The sequence below is a fragment of the Empidonax traillii genome, unplaced genomic scaffold, assembly GCF_003031625.1.
Source record: "Empidonax traillii isolate 1590-97213 ecotype Southwest subspecies unplaced genomic scaffold, ASM303162v1 scaffold74:size2480735, whole genome shotgun sequence".
NCBI classification, from domain to species: Eukaryota; Metazoa; Chordata; class Aves; order Passeriformes; family Tyrannidae; genus Empidonax; species Empidonax traillii.
In genome coordinates this window covers 537,423-557,509 of record NW_020955267.1, presented here as the reverse complement: position 1 = coordinate 557,509, position 20,087 = coordinate 537,423, and the positions used below count along the sequence as shown (strand labels likewise).

At 35.8% G+C, this 20,087-nt stretch overlaps 1 protein-coding gene across 3 annotated transcripts in view; it reads left to right on the top strand.

The window, feature by feature from the left end:
- The window catches only part of SLC25A21 (solute carrier family 25 member 21), a 248,677-nt gene that overhangs the window by 65,768 nt on the left and 162,822 nt on the right, over window positions 1-20,087 (top strand). The gene's annotated exons all lie outside the window — the stretch shown is intronic.

Genomic DNA, 20,087 nt, shown 5'->3' with positions numbered 1-20,087 from the left:
ATCATTTGTTTTACATTAGATATTCTAGTTTGTTGTAATCAAATTTTGTGTAATTGTGTGTAAGAATAATAAATAAATGGGCATTTAGAAGGTTTATAGGTAAGATTTTAGAAGGTTACTTTTCCGGCTTATTTTTATACAGTGGAATTTTTGATGCTACAGTAAATTAAGAAGTTGGATGATTTTCATATGATATCCTATTTCACTAATACAGAATAACCTTGAGCCACAGTAGAGCAATAATTACCAAATTTAAATCAGAGACACATGCAGCCAAACAGCTGTTTTCAGTTTGTTAGGAGATCCATTTGATTTACTCTCTTGGTCAACATTCATTACTTTATAAGACAAAATTTCACTGGAGATTTTAACCCTGAATTCCCAATCTTACTTGCTGCCTGCTGTAAAATTGCATGGTTGAAATGTCACGGCCACTCAACATGTGGGGGAGCTACTGTTATGTTTTGCATTGATCCCAGTTTTCATGACAAGTGGTTTCAAATACTAAAGGATGCAGGTAGAATTCAGCCCTAGACATATTTCCAGATGACCTCTCACTTCTGTGGCAACAGAGGGGAAAATGTATTGTGTGTTAAAGCACCATTCTGTTGTCCCAGTGAGAGGTGAAACAGTTTGGAGCAGAACTAAAAAGTCCAAAATGGGGTAACAGCAGGCAGGTAGCTGATCTCAGTGATGAGAGATTTACAATGTAACTGTCTTGTAGCCAGAATTCTGCTAAGAAGGTGTTCACTTCCATCGCATTATCAGGCCCTGAGTGATTCTGTTTTTTCTCACAACTGCTGCATATGTTTCACCATGCTTCTCCTGTGTACTTAGCGAAAGACTGAAAGCAAAAGGCTGAAAGGCTTGCTCTAAAAATATTATAAATGGATTTGCCAGGAGATCTCTTTTGCTTTTGAGGAAGGTTAATATTCTCCAAAGCCAGGAAATTCTTCTTTCTGAAGGTTTAAGTTTCCAGAAAAGGATCTCTAGTGTGTTCATTCTTTCTATGAGGTTTTTGTGGAAAGTCTTCATCCTATGTTATACAGTTTTATATTATTGATGCCGTTGCTCATAGGTTACATGGGAATATCAAAAGAGGAATTAACTGTGTAGTTAAAACTTGGTGGCACCCAATATCACTGTTGTGATAAAACCATGTACATATCAAATACAGAAACAACATAAATTGGCTAAAGTTGTGCAGTATATTTATGAACATCTTGACAGTGCTGTCCAAGACATCTTTGTTGTAGTTTTTTTGTTGTGAAGACCAGTTCTTTCAGACATATCTAAAGCAAATTTTACATGTTGATGTTCAAGTAAAAGAGAAATAAAGATAAGCTACTGAAAATGGCTATCTCATATTTTTATGTATGCATTCAACATAGATAAAAATGGCCTTCTCACTAGAATCAAAGAAAACTGGCTGTTGATGCATCAGCTCTGAAAATCCATTATCCCTCTGAATGTAAAATAAATTTCAATAGAAAAAGTCTTGAGCTGGTTAGTGAAGAGAGCAACTGCCTCTCTGACTTTATGGAACTCTTCGTGCACATACAGATGGGATGATGTTATATAGGGACTCAAACTTCTTTCTTTCTACTGCTTTTTTGCAACTGTGTATCAGGCAAAGATGGGAGATTTTTTGCGTGCCTTTATTTTTCCAGTTACATGACAAACTGCAGAAAATAGCTATGATTTTGATCCAAGCCCCTAACTGTAATTCTTGACATCTTTCAAAGAATCTTAGGTGAAAAGACAGTGTGATCTTTTTTAAAAGAATAGTTATTCTGAGGCTCCCCAAAGCCCTAGACTATTTCACATCCTTCAGCTAACTTACACATGCCAAGAGGAAGCCTAAACTCAGTGGGTTTTTTCTCTCTTCTGCTGTGAAGTCCCTTTCCATTCTTTCTGCCTGCAGTTCATCACTCTGCAGTTGCCTCAGCCATATTTTGAGGGCTCTTTCTTAGTTTCCCATATGTGGTGTTCCACAGTGCAAACAACCCCCAAAACAAACAAACAATCAAATCTTGTCCTGCTTTTACTTAGCCAGGAGTTTCTATCTTTGCCTAGAGCCAGGAAGGAAAAAAGCCAGCACACTTTGGAACCCAGAAGGGCTAAAGAGGAAATTTTCAGGAAAATGGACTGTGCTTTTGGTAAAATTTTTTTTCATGAAAAGTCATAAACCATTTGGTCAGACACTGGAAGACTCACAGAAATCTCGTTTTCAGAGAGATGTGAACACACTTTAATGATGATGGAGAATAAAAAGTTATTCAAAGATTCACTGATATTACCTGCAGTAAGAAAGAGTTACACATTATTTTGTACTTTTTCAATTATAGAGAAATTATATTCTTGCATGCTTTCATCCCTGGCAGAAAAACCTATGCAACTTTAGGCAACAAACTGCAGAATCTAACTTTCTGAGATGTGAGGCAGGTGCAGACTTTACCAGTTGCTCACCTTACTTAAGGTGATGGATCAAACATGTGCTGTTTGGAGTGTAGAAAATAAAAACAGAACATAAAATTCAAAGTAGAAAAGTTGGAGAGTGAACTTCTCTGGGGAGCATCCATGGTGGTGGCTGAGCATTCTTTTGGCTTTCAGACCTAGATTAAAAAAGGAGAAGACAAACATTTCTGTTGTCACAGCTGAGCCAACTGATAGCAAGTTGTTTGGTTAGTGGAAATGCAATTTGTCTTTGTTTCTTAGTGACAACTCCATGCTAGAGCTACTATATGATCCTCAGGAGCTATGTAAAATTGTGTTGAAGTGATTTATTTTCTAAGTTCAGCATGGGTAAGTTTGTCTCTGTAGTAATGATACTTACATTTTGTGAAAATTACAGGCTAAGATAAGGCCATACTCATAACTAAACTCAGGAGGATTTCGAGGGAGAGTGGAGAGGAAGAATAGAAAAAAACAGCATATCCTTATTTAAACTGTTTAATGATGCCTATTTAAATATGGAAATTCCTGAGTACATTGTTAGATAGTTAGTGAATATAAAGGAAAATTACAAAATTAGTCCATGTACTGATTTCCAGATCCTATGAAAAGGAATTGAGCTGACGATAACTCTATTTAATTGAAGAAACTGTTCTTCTGAACCCTAAATGCTGAGAAATATTCCCTGGACTTCTGCTTGGCTGATAAGAATTGTCAGTCATTAATACTGGAGAAGTTTGGTTTATTGACTGTTATGAATATGTGGACATTTCTTGTGAGTCTGTAGATGTATAGAGGGTGATAGCACTTTGTTAAATTCTCTTCATAATGATAAGAAGTGCAAAAGTATTTTGAAATTCATTTGATGCTGTACTGCAGTCTTTGAAGCAAGAGTAAGGGAATTGATGAAAGTTTCCCTATGTCACACATTTCATGGTAAATGATAGGTTGCATTACAGAATGTTGGTTTAATGTAAATTCTACAAAGTGAAAAAAGTTTGCCACTTTTAAGGAACAAATTTCTGCATTCTCTACATAGTAATGCATTCTTAGTACTTTTGGTACAATTCTTCGTAATTTTGATACAATTCAGTTGTCTATTGCACAGGTCTGATATCCAGTAGGTGAGATGTGGGGTCTTGTAGCATTGTCTACAGAGAGAGAGAGAGACATTTTGTGTAGTTCAAATTTTCCTGTTCTCTCATTCCTCCTTTATTTTTGAGTTTTCCTGTTCATTCTACCTTTCCTGACTGATACAACTTCAATTGTATAATTTTACTGTTAATGTTTCTTAAGATGGCAAATACAATAGTAGTCATAGCTAGGTTCTCTCCTGTGTGTTACTTACAGCAGAAAACATAAAAGTACACTTCACCAAAGAAACTGTGAACCAGTCAATATCCTGTTCATTTGACAGGAATGCCTGAACTCAGTTTATTTTGTGCCCATGCCTGTTCCATGCAAAAAATCAGGAGTGCAGCAGGCTACAGCAAGGGAATAAATACAGATGGCTGATAGGGTGGGAGAAGAATTAAACTTCATATGTTCTAATGATGATTGCTGATCCCTTTACTTCAGTGTGCCTCATGCCTTATGAGGCAAATAATGGTATTCAGAGGAGTCTTGGGCTTAAGATACAATTATATCAAATCCAAGGTAATAGCACTTGGAATGAACAAAAGATATTCAAAAGGCAGTACAAGAGATATTTAGATTCCACTGGCCAAAAACCACAATAAAATTCTTAGGGGTCCCCATTAATTCCCATCTGCAGTAAAAATAAAACCATTGAATAAAATAGAACAAGTTAACATTTCATAATTTGAATAGCACAAATTAAAAAAAAAAAAACAACAACATAACAGAACTCTTTTCTAAACAGTAAATAAGAGTTTCTTTAACTAATTAAAATAACAATTACGTATTTAAAGAAATATAACCGTATTTTGGAAAATTCTCATACCTACCACAGAATTACAGGCTATTGGAAAAAAAAAAAAAGGAACAAAAAAATCCCAAAGTTGTAATTTGCATGTTAGAGGAACTTTACATACTGTGGTACTTTCAAGTGTGGGAAGTGTAAAATACAATTGCCCTTATTCAGAAGCTGTCTCCAAAACCACTTACCTGTTTATGAAAGCTTTAAAAATCTCAGAATGATACTAAAGTGAAATTAGTGGTATATTTGTTTCTTTCACTTTAAATAGTTCTATTTGCTTTAGAATGCAAATTCTCTACTTTTCCCTCCACTTCAATAGGGTAAAGGTGTGTTCAGGTTGAATACTGGAAGAGTAAACCTGCTACTGAGAGTTTGAGCTTAAGCGAGGGTGAAAATTTTATGTGCAGGTTTTGCGCAATAACCAAAACTTAAGCAAAATAATAGCTTTTTATTTATTTGCCCCACTATTTTTAGAAGCTTTAACAGAAAAACAGAATAAGCTTTATAGTTGATGGAAGAATTCATGGTTCCTGTAAGAAGGTAAACACTTCTAGTCAGCATGTAGCTTTGATTTTAAAATCTTGTCACGGAACTGTCTTTAAGAATGGAAAATTTCTGTGAAATCATTTTGTAAACTGGTCACTACTAAACTTGGAATGCTTATATGGGGCTGTAACTTTATAATTTTAATGAAATGTTTTCTGCAGGGAATGTTTTCTGGATAACTACCTGTCAGAATACAATGAAAATATGATAAAATGTCACCATTTTTACTGATGTGTGAGTGAATGTTGAGGAAACTTGTAGTCACTTTTTTTTTTTCATCTTCATGTTAAACACAGTGCAGCTATAACTGATTTAAGATAAAGGAAGGTAATTTTTCTTCCTGAAACACACAGATTTATTATGTCACCATTTCAATAAGAACTAGTATGCAAGTGTTGTTATGAATTGCTTTTATGAAGTCGAAACTCTTTTCTTCTAGGACTTCTACTGGTGTAAGAAATACTTCCATTTTCTCTGTACTACTCAGAATTTATTTATGTAGACCAGCAGTTTTCTTATTTTTCTTCATAAATAATCTAGAAATTTCATAGATTATCAATTATAATTGAATAAAATGCCAGTGGCATTTCCAGTTGATAAGAGTTGTACAAAGTACATGAATCATTAGTTTCAAGTTGAAATTATATATTTATATACACGTGTAAAAGTCTGTGTGTGTATACATATATATACATATTTATAGTACGCAGTGTGGATAGAATAGCCAATAAGACATTGATGACCTCAAGAAATGTTCAATTTAACAATAATGTATATCTTTAAATTGTAAATCTAATTATTTGCCTTAGATTTACACTGCTCAGGAACTTAATGCAAGACTATGTTAAATAAACTTATTATTTCCGTTTTTCATTTAACCTGTGGCTTATTGTATGACCAATCTGTTTTATATCCTCAATCAACAGATGACTGTATTTGGTAATAATTTATCAAGAATAAAAATCTGGTTTTGAAACTAATCACCTCATGTAAGGTCTGCCCTTTTTCAGAACCACCATCTGATATTCATTTTGTCTGCAAGACAAACATACTGATGAAAATGCATCTACTACAGGATATAGTGAGTGGAATGAAGCAGTCCTACTCTCTGTATATATTTGGAATATTTTGTTTTCTCAACAGATGGACCAAATTTTAGTATTAAAGGGGAAAAAAATCAATTTTACATAGTACATAAACAATTTTTAAGAAGTACATTTTGCATTTCCGATTAGTTTGAATCAAAACATCTCATGGAATTTGAGTGTCAGCTTGGGCCATATCAGAAAGAAAAGATTGAAAAGGTTACTTTAACTGCTTTCCATGTTTGTCATGATAAGTCTGTGTCTGGAGGTCAGAGAGTTCTGAGCAAGTCTTTGAATTTGGCCAACTGGATCGAAATGCCAGGGTTTTCTTTTGGATGTCCTCCACGTTCTCAGAAGTGGCTGTTTTCTGAAAAGAGATTGAAAGCACAAATGCATTCCTACACTAAATGACTTCTGTACTCTGCTTAGATTTCTGACCACTGCTTAATCTGATGTATTCTTCTTTTAGGCTGTCTGCTGAGTTGTACAGTTATTTCTTGGATTTTTCCTGATCAAATCTTCCCATAACACTAAAATATAGGCTTGATCAACCAGCTTGAAAGCCCCGTGCATGGAGCACACAGAGTATGGAGCACTTATAGATTGTATACAGTAGTTCTTTGACATTAACTTCTGTCCCAGGACGTCTGAACTGAGAATACCAAACTCATTTTAATTTGCAGTGCCAGCTAGATTTAGCCTTTTTGACCTTACTGAAATTCTGCTCAGATTTTTATAGTGCAATAAACTTATTAGATTTTTAAGTAAATCTTACAAGAGGCAATAAACTGCTACGAACTTATTAAATTATTTTATTATTTTTAATTTTTAAGAAGTGCATGTATTGCAGCTGGACTTCTTCCAGTGTTGATTCTTCCTCAACTGCTTCATTAAAACAAATACAAACAGTTTCCCAAGGAAGTTATAAATTCTTAGAAAACTGGGAAGTTAGGAATTTTACGATGTCAAGTTTGAATGATAAAGTATTTTTTATACTACATTTTAGAAGTGAGTTATTCCATGTGATTTGAGATCACTACAATAGCCAGTATTTACAATTCCAAATAATTTATTCTGTAGTCAGTATTTTACCCACAGATGAACTGTTCTTATTCTACACATTCACTTTGGTTTTGGGGGGTGTTTGTTTTATTTTTTTTTTTTTAAACAGATTTCAACCTGGGGCTTTTCACTCCCCTATAACTCTCCCCCTTCCTCCACCCTAATTTTGCTAGTGTGTTGGCCACCATGACAACAGGGATTTTATCTGACAAAAAGTTAAAAAGCTTTGGAAAACAAAGAGGCTAAAAAATGAAATACAGCTGTTTGCACACAAATATAAACCAGAAGGCCTCAAATCCTTTCTACTGATTGGCTGAATTACTTGAAATGTGGCTCATTGTTTCATAATAATCAGCAGTTATTTTTCCCTATTAAAACATAGACTGGCAAAATATTGGAAACAGCTTTCCCAATCCATTTCTATGAAGAACTGGGAATATGAAACATCCCTGTAACTTTTACTGCTTATATGTTAAGGGACCCACCAAAACAAAACTGCATAGGCTCAAAGTCCATTTTATATATACACACATATTAAAAATTATTTATATACTATTTTTCAGTACTGAGGAGTCTTTTACAAAATAGCATTTGTTGTTACTGGTAATGCAGTGAGTTGGCAAATGTGGCATCTGCTGAAAGTTCAGTTGTAGCTCTCACACACCTTTAGGTGTGTTTAGATCCTATTTTATTGAGAAGGAAAGTATTGGGCAGGAGTCTGGAGTTATACTCAAGATTCAAAGAAGAATGATGGGAGATCAATTTCCAATTGGATGCCAACAAAAGACAGGCATAGGTTTACAGCTCCTTCATATATCACATCACAGCAGGCTCAAGTCTGCATTGAAGTTCGCATGCCCAGTATGGTTTTAATTTTAACTGCACAACAGTAGTTCACCTATACTTAAGCATAATGAAATAAAATACCTAAGGTGCTGTTTTCATGTTAATTTTAAATAATACTACTGTAGTATCTGGGTATCCAGAGGAACGGAATAAGGCTGCCGTATGAACAAAAGATAGAACAGACAAATTCTGAGCCACCCTGCAGCCAGCAACATGGGAATCTACATCCACCTGCTCCCTAGCATGAAGAAAGATACTTAGTTTGTAGTAAATATTCAACTACGAACACAGAAAAATTATACAAATTATTGAGAAAAGGCAGTTCATTTTCTTCTGTGCTGAAGTCCCTTGGGTGTGGGGGTAGGCAAGGAAGCATTTCAGCTCCTACAATTCTCATTTTTCGGATGTTCTCTGTGCTGGAAAGCAGTGAAAGTTTGACGACTTGAGTAGTAGTGTCTTTATCAGTATAAGTGAATTGATTTCATTTATCTTAGCTTTTGCAATTTTGGGGATGTTTTGAGAGTGCACTTCAATTTTAAATTGAAAAGTTAGTTAATACTTTTTCAAAATATGGTATTTTTCTGTTTTCTTCTTTATCCTCCTGTCTTGTAAAGCAGCACAGGAATCTTTCATTTATGCAAGTGTGTTCCCACTCAGTTATAAGGACTGAGGTGATAACTCTGAGAAAGAAGTTATTTCTTAGATTTCTTTCAAAATGTAAATACTTGATAGTGTGGAGACGTACAGGTCTTCAGCTTGTCAGGAGTGAGACAAGAGCTGACTGGGCTGTGAAACTACATCATTATCTGATGCTCTTAACTTATGAGCATAAGAATCACAGTATTCAAGGATGTGAAAAATTAACTTCATTCTAATATTTCTGCAAGGATTAACAGTTAAAATTCTGGTAATACCTTTTTAATGATACTTCTGTTGTACCTTGATGAAGAGAGTTTTGGGTACTGTGCTATGTGTTTTGCTATATTTTCTCATCTAAATGTTCTTAAAACATCATGAGCAAATAAATATTTGATTTTTTATGTACCTTTCTATACATATAGGATAATAATAAATAGAGAGGTATGCATGTCTTCTAGAGAAAGACCCATCTGCTATGCAGTCATGGGAGTTTGCTGGGAAATCTTTTAGCAGAGCTGAGAAAAGAGAAGCAGGGTACAAACAGACCTTTTGAAAACCTGTCCTCACCACTACCCTTTTGGTTTTAGTGTAATATTTTGTGTGGAGGTACCCATTTCTCTCTTGCTTCTTTCCTTGAGACCTGGTAAAAAAATTGGATATTGAAAAACATTAAGTAGAAAAATTTAAAATTCTCATTACTCTAAAGGTTTTTCTGCCAAATCTGAAAGAAAAAATTCTGATTTAGAAAAGGTTCTGCATGAAAGTCAGTTTTCTTGCTGTTGCATATCAGTTCTTCAACATGCTTCTATTCCTAAGAAGTTTCTCAAATTAATGTTTTCCTCAAAAACATCAGATTAAAACAGACTTCTCACGTTTTCTAGATTTTTATTTCAGAGGTTGTATTTGTAGTTAATCTGTAGTATTTGAATTGTTCCTGAAGAAGTAACAATTAGGTTTTGATGAACAAGAAAAAAAATTAGATGAAAAAATAGCCATTGCTTCTCCTTGCCTTCAAAGTTTCTTACAGTGAGAGCAGTCCTGAGAAATTTTGTATGTAAGATTATTTCGCTTTAGTCACACTACTTTGGGTCTGAATGTTCCTAGAGCAGCAGACCTATATTCATTTGTAGTTATGACAAGAACTAAAAATATATATTAAAAAAAGAATACGTATGTGGTAGCTTTGTATATATATACACATGACTGTTGCTAATGAAGTACTGACTTCAAATGCCCTCAGTTTTAGAAAATAGAAAATAAAACCAAATCATCGACAATGAATGTTTTTGGTAGTTCTGTTTAATTCTGTTGCTCTTTATCTGCTTCTCTTGATGAGGTTAATATAACCTTACATTCAGTGACCAGTTTTAGGTTTTGAAGTTTTTACACATGGTTTGAGTTTCTAGAGGTCTCCTTAATTTTATCCATGCATAAATTCAGTGTCTAGTCTAGGCTAATTATCTAAGCTTCCTGTATTAAAGTGCACAGTGAAAGACATCTTGTCCAAAACTGTCCTAAGATTGGTATCTAAAATGTGGGCAAATGTTCTCCCATGAAGCTTTTATCTGTCCTGGTTGAATGGGAAATTGTTTCCTTAGACTAGATGTCTGACTTTTTGCCTAAGGTGGTAGATAAGATAAATGCCATCTCACATGATAAAAAACATAGTTTTAAGGCTTTCTCAGTGCAAGGAAAATAGGCTAGTGATTTTGGAGAGTTTCATGCACTTAAGTAGCCCCATTAGCCCTGGTAAGCCTTCTCATTCTTTTAAAGCTAAACACAGGAATAAATTCATGCAAGATAGACCATAACAGTAGGTTAAGTTCTGTTTACTATAGAGTAATTTTGGAGCACTTTACTATGTACTCATTCAGTTCTAAAATATCTTCTCTTGGTAGAAGCAAATGTAAATGTGGTATATTCCTAGGTATTGCTCCATGGGTTTCTTAAAACCAATGTGCAGAAGGAGGAGCTAGCGATCCTCAATTTTAATTCTAGCTTAGACTCCAAAAGCTCAGTATTAAGCACATTTTGTTACTGCTTTGCGGTTTAGCCTTTTGTCAGTAGTTTGGCCTGCAGATCAAACAAGCATGTCTTCCTAGAACTAAGAAGGGGTACAAAGGCAGCTACCGTGGTTCAGCTGATGCATGTTAACTAGGTGAATTGAGATAACTGGATTCTTTGTTTGTGCCCTTTTTATTTTTCTAGGAAAGTCGTATAGCGTCTCTGGTTCTGCCTTGCTTAGAGCCAAAAGAAATAGAGGTAGGGACTAAGACAGACTAGAAATCATAATCTTGGCAGTGCTTAGAAATTCATCTATTTTAGTACAAGCATACTATGTCACAGTTGCTCCCAACATAATTTGAGGCAGATGCCCTCAGTCTGTCCTTCTCCAAACTCAGTTTACAGTTCCTATCACTATTTCCAGCTATAGAAGAGGAAAGAAACAGTTTGAAAGCTTCAGCATTCCCCTTTTCCATAGAAATGTAGGTGAAAACCTCATTTACCTGTGGGAAAAAGCGTATTTAGCCTATATTTGCTATGTATTAACTGCAGCTTGTGAGAAACTATACATTCTGTTATTTCACATTTAATACTAGATTTTTAATTCATATTTTTCTGAATCCAAACCTACCTTTCTCTGTAATCCTGCTGGGAGGGTGGGAAAATGATTACATCTCACATAAATTGGTTCAGTAGGAAATATTCCTCTCTTGTCCTCCAAAACCATACACATTTAGTACCAGCACATTCTCAAAGCATAGAACACAGTCCACAGTATTGTGCAGAGAGAGTTGGGCATCTGAAATTATGTGAAGCTTGAATGGCATGGGAAAACATTTCAGTTTTTTAGCATGAGCTTATAGGAGTTGGGCAGCTGTTTTTTGCCTTGGTCACTGCAGTAGAATAAAACTGAGAGGGAAAACAGGTAGAAAAGGATCAGATCTGTAGAGAGAGAGTGAAAGTGGACATTTTTAATGGTGAACTGAAAATAGGCTGAACCTATCTGCTTCAATTTGGTGCTGTGTGTGTCTTTTTGCATAATTTTACTAGGATTCAGAAATTCTGGTGTGCTACTTAACTAGCAATTGGGATGGACATTCAGAATACTTTCAGCTCTCGTTGAAATTAATTGGAACTGGGAGTTCTCAGAATCTGGAATCATTGGGTCCATCATTAACACCTTTGTGAAAGGCCACTATAAATAACATTTTTAGTAGATTTATATGAAGTTATATGAGAGTGTATAACATTGAGAATATGTTGTATTTAATGAGTGAAAAAGGAATTATTAGTCTTCTTCACACCATCAGTTACTTCATATGTGTGTTTACTTTTTCGCTCATCCCTTTTTAATATGCTTTGGCAATTATTGCATTAGCAGACAAATATTTTTTGCTGAGACTAGATCTAAAGAAAATATGACTTTATACTGAACCCCAGGAATGATTCCCCATGTGAGAGAAGAAGGTGTTATGAGATTGAGTTGTAAGCAAGTTGGAAAGTGTGACATGTTGGCTGCGTGTCTCTTAACTAAATGAATAACCTGGCAGTTGAGAAAAGGATGTGCTTTTTAGCTGAGAAACAATTGGACAGAAAAGATGACTGCTATGCCAAGCTGAATAAAAAGCCTCTAGAGAAAATGCTCTGTGGCAGTTTCTTTTGAAGTGAGTTTCTAGATCTCTGGAAGGAGCTTGTCAGGGCTAGACTGGAAGTTCTCTTTAATTATTTGACTGCTGGAAGTTGAGCTACAGCACACATTTACCTTAGGAACATGCTGAGATTCAGGAGTAGACTCAGCATAAGTGACCATGTGCTGCTTATGGTTATTTTCTATGGCACTGTTACCAAAAATTACTGTTTCTCTCCTGCTTACTTTGAGGCCCAGTTGCTAGCAAATCGTGCCATTAGGCTCACAGTGTTCTCATGCACTATTGGCTGGAAGCAGGAATTGGCAGCTCTGGGTGTCTGCAACATAAATTAGGAGGTGACAGAAAAAGAGTATCTCATCCTTAGCCTAACAGGAGGATGTCCAGAACACCTAGCTGCTGCCTTCAATTTAAGAATGACAGTAGCTAAAAATTAGGTGTTCAAGTATCAAAGAAGGCACAGAGTCGTGCAAGTTAAGCAACTGGAGCAGTCAATGGAGAAAATTAAGTGTATCTTAAAAGAGAGTTAGCACAAAACAGCTCCATTTTTGAGGGGGATACCTCATTCTCTTCTCATCTGAGATGCATGTTTTAGAGTTGCACAGTACTTCATCCAGTTGGTATCCAAACTGCAAATGTCTCTCCTGAGAGCAGGATACAGCTGTGCTCTTTGTTGTGTAATGGTTATTGACAAGCACAAAAAGCAGATGTGGTTCAAATTCTCTCCAGCCTGAAGAGATTTATCTGCACCTTCCAGGGTGCTAAATGAGTCCTCTACTGCTGTGTCCCAGAGAATAATTGTACCACTGGGGGGGGTTCATTGTTTACCCACGCTACTTGGAGTGGGGTGTTGCCATGAATGCAAGAAGGCAAACAAACAAAGGAAAAGAGGGATGGCAGACACTGATTTCTTCTCTCTGGTGACCAGTGACAGGACCCAAGGGAATGGCCTGAAGTTGTGTCAGGGGAGGTTTAGGTTGGATATTCGAAAAGGTTCTTCACCTAGAGGGTGATTGGGCACTGGTCACAGCGCCAGGCCTGACAGTTCAAAAAGCATCCAGATGATACTCTCAGGCACATGATGTGGCTCTTGGGGATGGCCCTATGCAGGACTCAATGATCCATGTGGGTCCCTTCCGACTCAGCATATTGTGTAATTCTGTGAAACATGAGAGGTGGAGCCAACTAATTTCTCTCTTTATTTAATGATAGTTTAATGGAAAATTCCAAAGTGAGCTAAAAAATTTAAAAAAAAATAAAAAAAAAATCAGAAATAAATTTCCAGATCCTGCAGTCTCAAAAGTTATACATTAGAGGATCAGCATATAATCTATGACATGACAAAAAGAAAACTACAGTGGCTGAATATTTATTAGTGAAAACATGGGAAATAGTTCCACATGAATAAGGCAGTTACACTTTGACCATTTCCTGCTTCATCTGAGCATTTAGGCTGTGGTGCTTGCTGCAAAATGGATTAGAGCTGTTTTTAAAAACAGATTCTCACTTATGGAAAATCAGCTACTGGCAGCAGTGTCTAGCTCTATAGTGGAGTCCAAAGGCGATTGTCCTGATGGCTTCTAACTTCCTCTGGGGTCTGTAACGTGATTACATTGCTGTGGGGCTGGCTAGACTGCTTTTCCTCTGGGAGCAGTTTAACCTTTAATTTGGAGGAATTTGCACTGTTACATATCTGTGTACAAAGGTAATTTTGTGTGATTTGTGCTCTGGATGTTCGTTGTCTATTTCCACATACACTTTAAATTGAATCTGTGTTATGTGAAATCAACATATTCCTCTCAAAGACCACCTACCATCAGGATTCTAACATGATGTTTTTCTTGTGAATCAGTGGTACAGATCATGCTTTCCAGCCTTCACTATTCTTATAGCAAGAGGTTTGCTAATCAGACAGAGCAATAATAGTTGAAACACTGTTCTTTTTAATATAAAGAAGTTCACATTTTACATATGTTTTATCCATTCTTTTATTTAATATGTACAGATGGGACTTCTGTAATGCTTTTAATCCCCATTGGTCTTATTGACTTCGCAGTGATTTAAGGATTTTTAAGGATTTTAATTCTCCTAGTCCTTTCCCTCTACGCTCTTAACATTTCTGCATTTAAATTTTATTGGCCTCAGGAAAAATTAATAAGCAGTAGTTATTTTTAATAAACCTTCCATTTATTTCCATTGCATCTATCCTCAGCAGTATGAAGAAATTCTTTAGGTTAAATAATAGCTGTACTTTGTTCTCCTGCTGCTGATAGTATTAACTGTCAAAATTCTCCAAGTATCGACGTATGTCATGAAAATAGAATTCTTAATCAATTGTTTTACTAATTATTTAGCAATGATGTAATTGTAATCGTAATAGAATACAGAGATGTAATGTCCTTTTATTTGCATTTTTTCTCTGGATTGGTATTGCTTTTTGTACCAAAACTTTTTTAAAAGCTTACTCCATACAATTTTTAGATCTTTTATATTTTTTAAAGCTTTATCTTTGGAAAAAAAGTCAGATTTGTTTTGTGTATCTAAGAAACCTCTACAGCTGAAATAAACTTTTTAAATTAAAAGTTTATTCTTATTCACATATACGATTTAAATTGTTTAATGAGATGGAATGAATTTCCATCTGAATAGTATCTGTTTTATCATCATGGTAGATCCGTTTTTGTAAGACAAAGGAAATCTAAACAGAGGTATAATTGAAAAATTCAATATGTTTTACTTGGTGTGCATATTCATAGGAAGTTTTGAGTGTTTTACTTTATTTAGTAAATATTTGATTTAGTGTGGAGCTTTTTGCCTTTTAGACTCTGTTTATTGTTAATATTATTACAACTACAATTAGCGCTTACATGATTGTATTATTCTAGTAATAAGAGGGTCATCTGGTCCAGCTTAAAGGAGGTCAAAGTTAGATGAGACTACTCAGGCCATGTCCAGTTGAGGTGCCACATCTCTGAGGGTCAAAATTCCACAGGTCTTCTGGGCAGCCAATTACAGTGTTTGAAAAGCCTAGCAGAGAAAAAAATATTCTTAGCATTTTGGCAGCTGTATTGGGCTTAAATAAAGAGTCAAAAGTATTAGGGTTAGTTTGTACTTCAGAAATGTAGAACATGTTTTAGGTCATCCAAATAGCTTATTGGCAGAAGAATGAGCAATTAAGAAAATAATCTTCTCAAACAGAATCCTAGGCTGATGTCTTCTCCGCTGGAGCACCCACCTTCTTAACAGTTAGAACCTGAATTCAGCAGCACTCCTCTTGTCCTTATGTCACACATTTGCAGGACTTGTAATATAAAGGACTATGTGGGTCATATTTTTGCTATAATTACGGCAGTTTTGCCCTCAAAGTTGTTGTATTATAATACTATAGTAAGGTTGGGGCTTTTTTTCAATTTGAATTAAAATCTCTGCAGATTGAGTATTTCTTTGTACTCATTCTTGAAGATTTAGCAGTCATTGCATTGTGATATTGGCAATTTCGTATCTTTTGATGCTTTTTAAAATTGGAATTGTTCATCATAGCTGCCACTGTTAGAATAAATCTTTTTAATCAATGCCATGCCAATGTTAAACTTCACCAGGAAAAGGGCTGGATTTTAATATTGTATCACTGCTACAGGTAGAAGTTCAAAATTCAGTTAATTGGCTTTGTCAATCTTGTAGTTCAGATAGAGGTTGTTCATGGTTTAATATAGGGAAATACTTTGTAGAGACATAAGAGAAAATGAAAAGGAGAAGCATTTCACTGTCATATTTGGAGGTTTAGAGCTATTTTCCTTATTTTTCTTTCCTCTTTACTTTTTTTTTTCCTTTCAGTGGCAACTGTTTGAAGCTGCTCAGGAGTTTGGAATGTTAGAGTAACTCCCAGGGAGCTGGATTAGTGGTCAGGTGATGCAGTCATGGGTATCACATACCTCTCCAATTTTTCACATGGATATTACCTTCATGTATATGGGGTGTGAGTATGTGCTATGTACATATATCTTCCAGAAACTCCAGGCAGCTGTATTTTTGTTGATAATATATATGAAACAACGTATATATGTAACAGTCAAGTGGTGGGAAAAAAAGTGGATTTCTTGAATTTATGAAATACTGCGTAAGCATCCATTTATATTCTAGGTATGAAAACATAAGCCTGAAATTCTTTTTTTTTCCTGTAAAATTATCCTTTCTCCTAACAGTGAACTTTTTCATTTTAAGAAGTAGACAACAGGATATATTCATAATATGATGACAAAAACTTGTTGTAGTCTTCAAGTTAATAAAGGGCAGCTATGTGATGAACACAGTTTAGTTCTACTTTAGTCCCAGATGTCTTGGGTCGAGAAATTAAAGATAAATTTCCTACACACTAGTGCAGGCTGTCACTGCTAAGTGTTTCCAGACTCACTGTGTGTGTGTACTTGAAACCCATGTACACATAATATATCTCATGCATAGGGGGTAGTACAATTTTAATTCCAGAATCATCTTCTGCAACACTGATTCTTACAGCCTGACTGATAAGTTTTAGTAAGGGGATTTTGTCTAATTTTGTTTTCATGAAATGTTCAATATTTGGTACTTTTTGTTTCCTCCTATTTAAAATGGTCAAGCACTTCCATAAATTAGAAGCAGTTTTTACTGATAAAGTAACTTGGAACTTGAAAGAAGTACCAAGTTGTCTTTGATGACCTGCCTGTGGCCTGGGAAGGAGGAGAGGGTGAATATGCTTGAACCAGCTAATGTTCTGCAGACCAAGACAAAATCCCTGCAGGAATGCTGAGGTTTCCCTGCCACAGAGAACACTGCTGTTCTCTTACACATGAATATAGTGTTTCCCCAGGCAAGCACTGGCATGAAGGTGAGAGTACAGGGTGGGTCTTCTGCCTTTCTATGTACTGTTTGGGGAAAGCAACGAGTATTTAGCTGGCATGTCCTGGCCTCTTATTCTTACACTGGTAAATGCTATGAAAAGTTTTATCCTTCTCTTTATGAACCACATGAAATCAAAGGGAATTTTTCAGTCATTTTTGTCATGCATTGCAGGAAGCCTTATGTGAAGAGTCAAAGCTGTTGCATTTCTGCAAAGTAGAACAGAAGTTTTCTGTGACTGTGTTTCTGCTACAATCTAGCTTACAGAAAAGAGGCTTCTGTATGGATGTCAACCAGCATGAGGCTACTGAAGGAATACAGTATTTTTATAACTATAACCATGTTGGTATGATCACTCTGAGAAGGCTCAGTCAGAAAAAAAGATTATTTTGGACCTGGGAAGTACTTTTTAGGATTCAAATGGAGCTTTAAGTGTTCATGATCCAAACTGCACAATTCAAGTGCCCATAAAAAAGGGGCATCTTAGATTTTGAGTTCTTAAACTGGGATATAGAAGAAGGTCTAGGTTTCTATGGATGGTTGCTCAGCACCATTCTGAAAATATAGCTATTATGATATGGTGTCCTAGGTTATGAACCTAAGAACTGTGGTGTCCAAAGTCACAAGTCAGTTTTGAAAAAATAAATCAGTAAAATTAATTCCAATCAGAAAGTATTGCATGGTATAAAGATTGTCTAAAGATATTTTAATACAATTCTGTTCCTGCCTTTAAGAGCAGGAAGCTCTTGATGCATTCTGAAACAAAGTATCATGCATTAAAATCTTTCATAGTTTTTAAAAAATAATTTATCAGTAAGAAGTATTTTTATTCAGAAAAATAATAAAATTATAGCAGTCTACATATAGAGCAAGAACTTGGCAGCCAAACAAGACTGGCATGATGTACATGTGTGTAGTGTAATTTTTGTGGTACTTTAATGTAAAAATAATCATTGATGACCCCATGGTTCTTTATGGCAATGAGTTAATTGTATGTCTCATTTAAAGAATATAGATCACCTGCAGCATTGATACTCTTGATTTCAAGGATCTTCCTAAAGAAGACAACTAGATATAGAAGATACGGATTTTTTGGAGGTCTTCTAAAATCTCTCTTTTGTCTTAAGTGTGGTGCATTTAAAAGACTGAAAGTTCCCTTGGATCATTTAACCTTTAAAACTCACTTATGCAAAACCTGTTATGAAATAGGTTTGTAATTTGATTCTGAAATTACCATCTACCTACTGCAGAATTGGTAGGAGGCATAGAATTGGTTTTATGACCTACTGTAGTAGACAATAGTAGCAAACTGATTGAGGGGCAATACAAAAGTACTGTAAAAATGTTTGATTGCTGCTTAAACCTAAACAGGAACATATAAAAACAATAATAAATATGTATGCAGCCCTCTAGTATGTTTGGTTGTACAATTTTTGACTGGAAAAGCATAAGTGAGTAATTAGATAATTGCTGCCTTGATTGAGCTTAATAGGAAACATTTCAATTAGGCTAAAACTACACAGAGAGGAAGTGGGCTTTTACAAAGGGAAACATTCCTTGTCATGCAACTGTCAGCATTTGCCCGCATGAAGAGGCGGGATTAAGTGGATCTATGCAAAGGAAACAAAAAGAGGGAAAGAAAATGAAAAAAACCTACTGGTGTAATTATACTTCTACATAAACAGTGTCTTCTGATGCAATTTCTTGATGATTCCAGTTTTGATAACATAGCTCTTATAAACTCCTTGGCTGCAACAAATTAGGACATTAACTCCACAGAAGAGGTCAAGTTTCTACTTTAAAAAAGGAAACAGAGAGAGGGACAGAAAACGTTTCTCATTCTGCATAATTTAACATTTTTTCATGTTATCCTCACCTGCCAACAGTGTAAAAAGTAGTGTGAGAACTATGTTTTTTTTCCTTCTGGAAAGTGTCCATGCACTATCCAGAGTACAGGAATTTCTCTGCAGAAGCATTTTTGTGTCAGGAGCCAATTCCCACCTGATGGTGTATGGGTCAGCTGGGACTGCAAGACAACTGGGGCCAATTTTCTCAAGGGTGCTTCTGAATACTCCAGCCATACCTACTGGTGCATGTGTCAGTGTAGCTCATGGGCATTCTGCCCATGTTAATGCCATCCTTGCATTCATACCAACAATTAGGAAAAATAGTTTTTCCGTGATCAGTTGGATGTTAAAATAAAACTTAACAGATGCTCTGTTGTCGTCTAATATTACTTCCCCCCTACCCCCCTCCCCCAACCCCGAGGCTGTTCTGCCTCTGCTGATGAAATCACACACAAAATTACATACCTTGTAAGTGCATTACAGCTCTTATGGGCCCAGAAATGCAGCTAGGGCCAGGGAGGAGCAGGAGGACTGAGAGACATGAGTTGAGCAGTATGCAGGAAGGCGAGAAGTATGTGTATGGCACGCAAGTACTGCTTTTTCCTTGTGGAGAAGGCCTTTCCTTGTTTTGCCCATTGGGGCACAAGGCTCCTGAACAGCCATTTACCACCTAAGAAGGAACAGCTATTGTCATCTGGCTAGAAACTGTTAGGTTACAAATACCTGCTCTTTGTTAATAAATCCATTGTAAGCCATTGAGTCTTTATATGACATTACCGTATTTTCAATGGTACATTGAAATGGTACATATTCAACTGTTAAGAAAGTTTTCTAAGCTAAGAAGGACTGTGCTGGTTTTAAGGCTCTGATCGAGGACACATCCCTGTTGCAAATAAAGCTGATGTTAAGCATGAACAGTTGGTCAGGAATTTGTGGCTTTTGTCATGGGAGTTGTGGATACCACTGGTAAAGGTTAAATTATCTGTTAAATGTTGCATCAGTGTCCTAATGTAGATACTGATGATCTGTCTTTTGGAAGCAATGCCTAATAGTGACACCAAATGCTTGTGTTTATTAAAGATGCCACAGAAGCCTATAGACATATAGGATGTTCCCCGTTGTGGTATTTTATGATGAAGGCTGG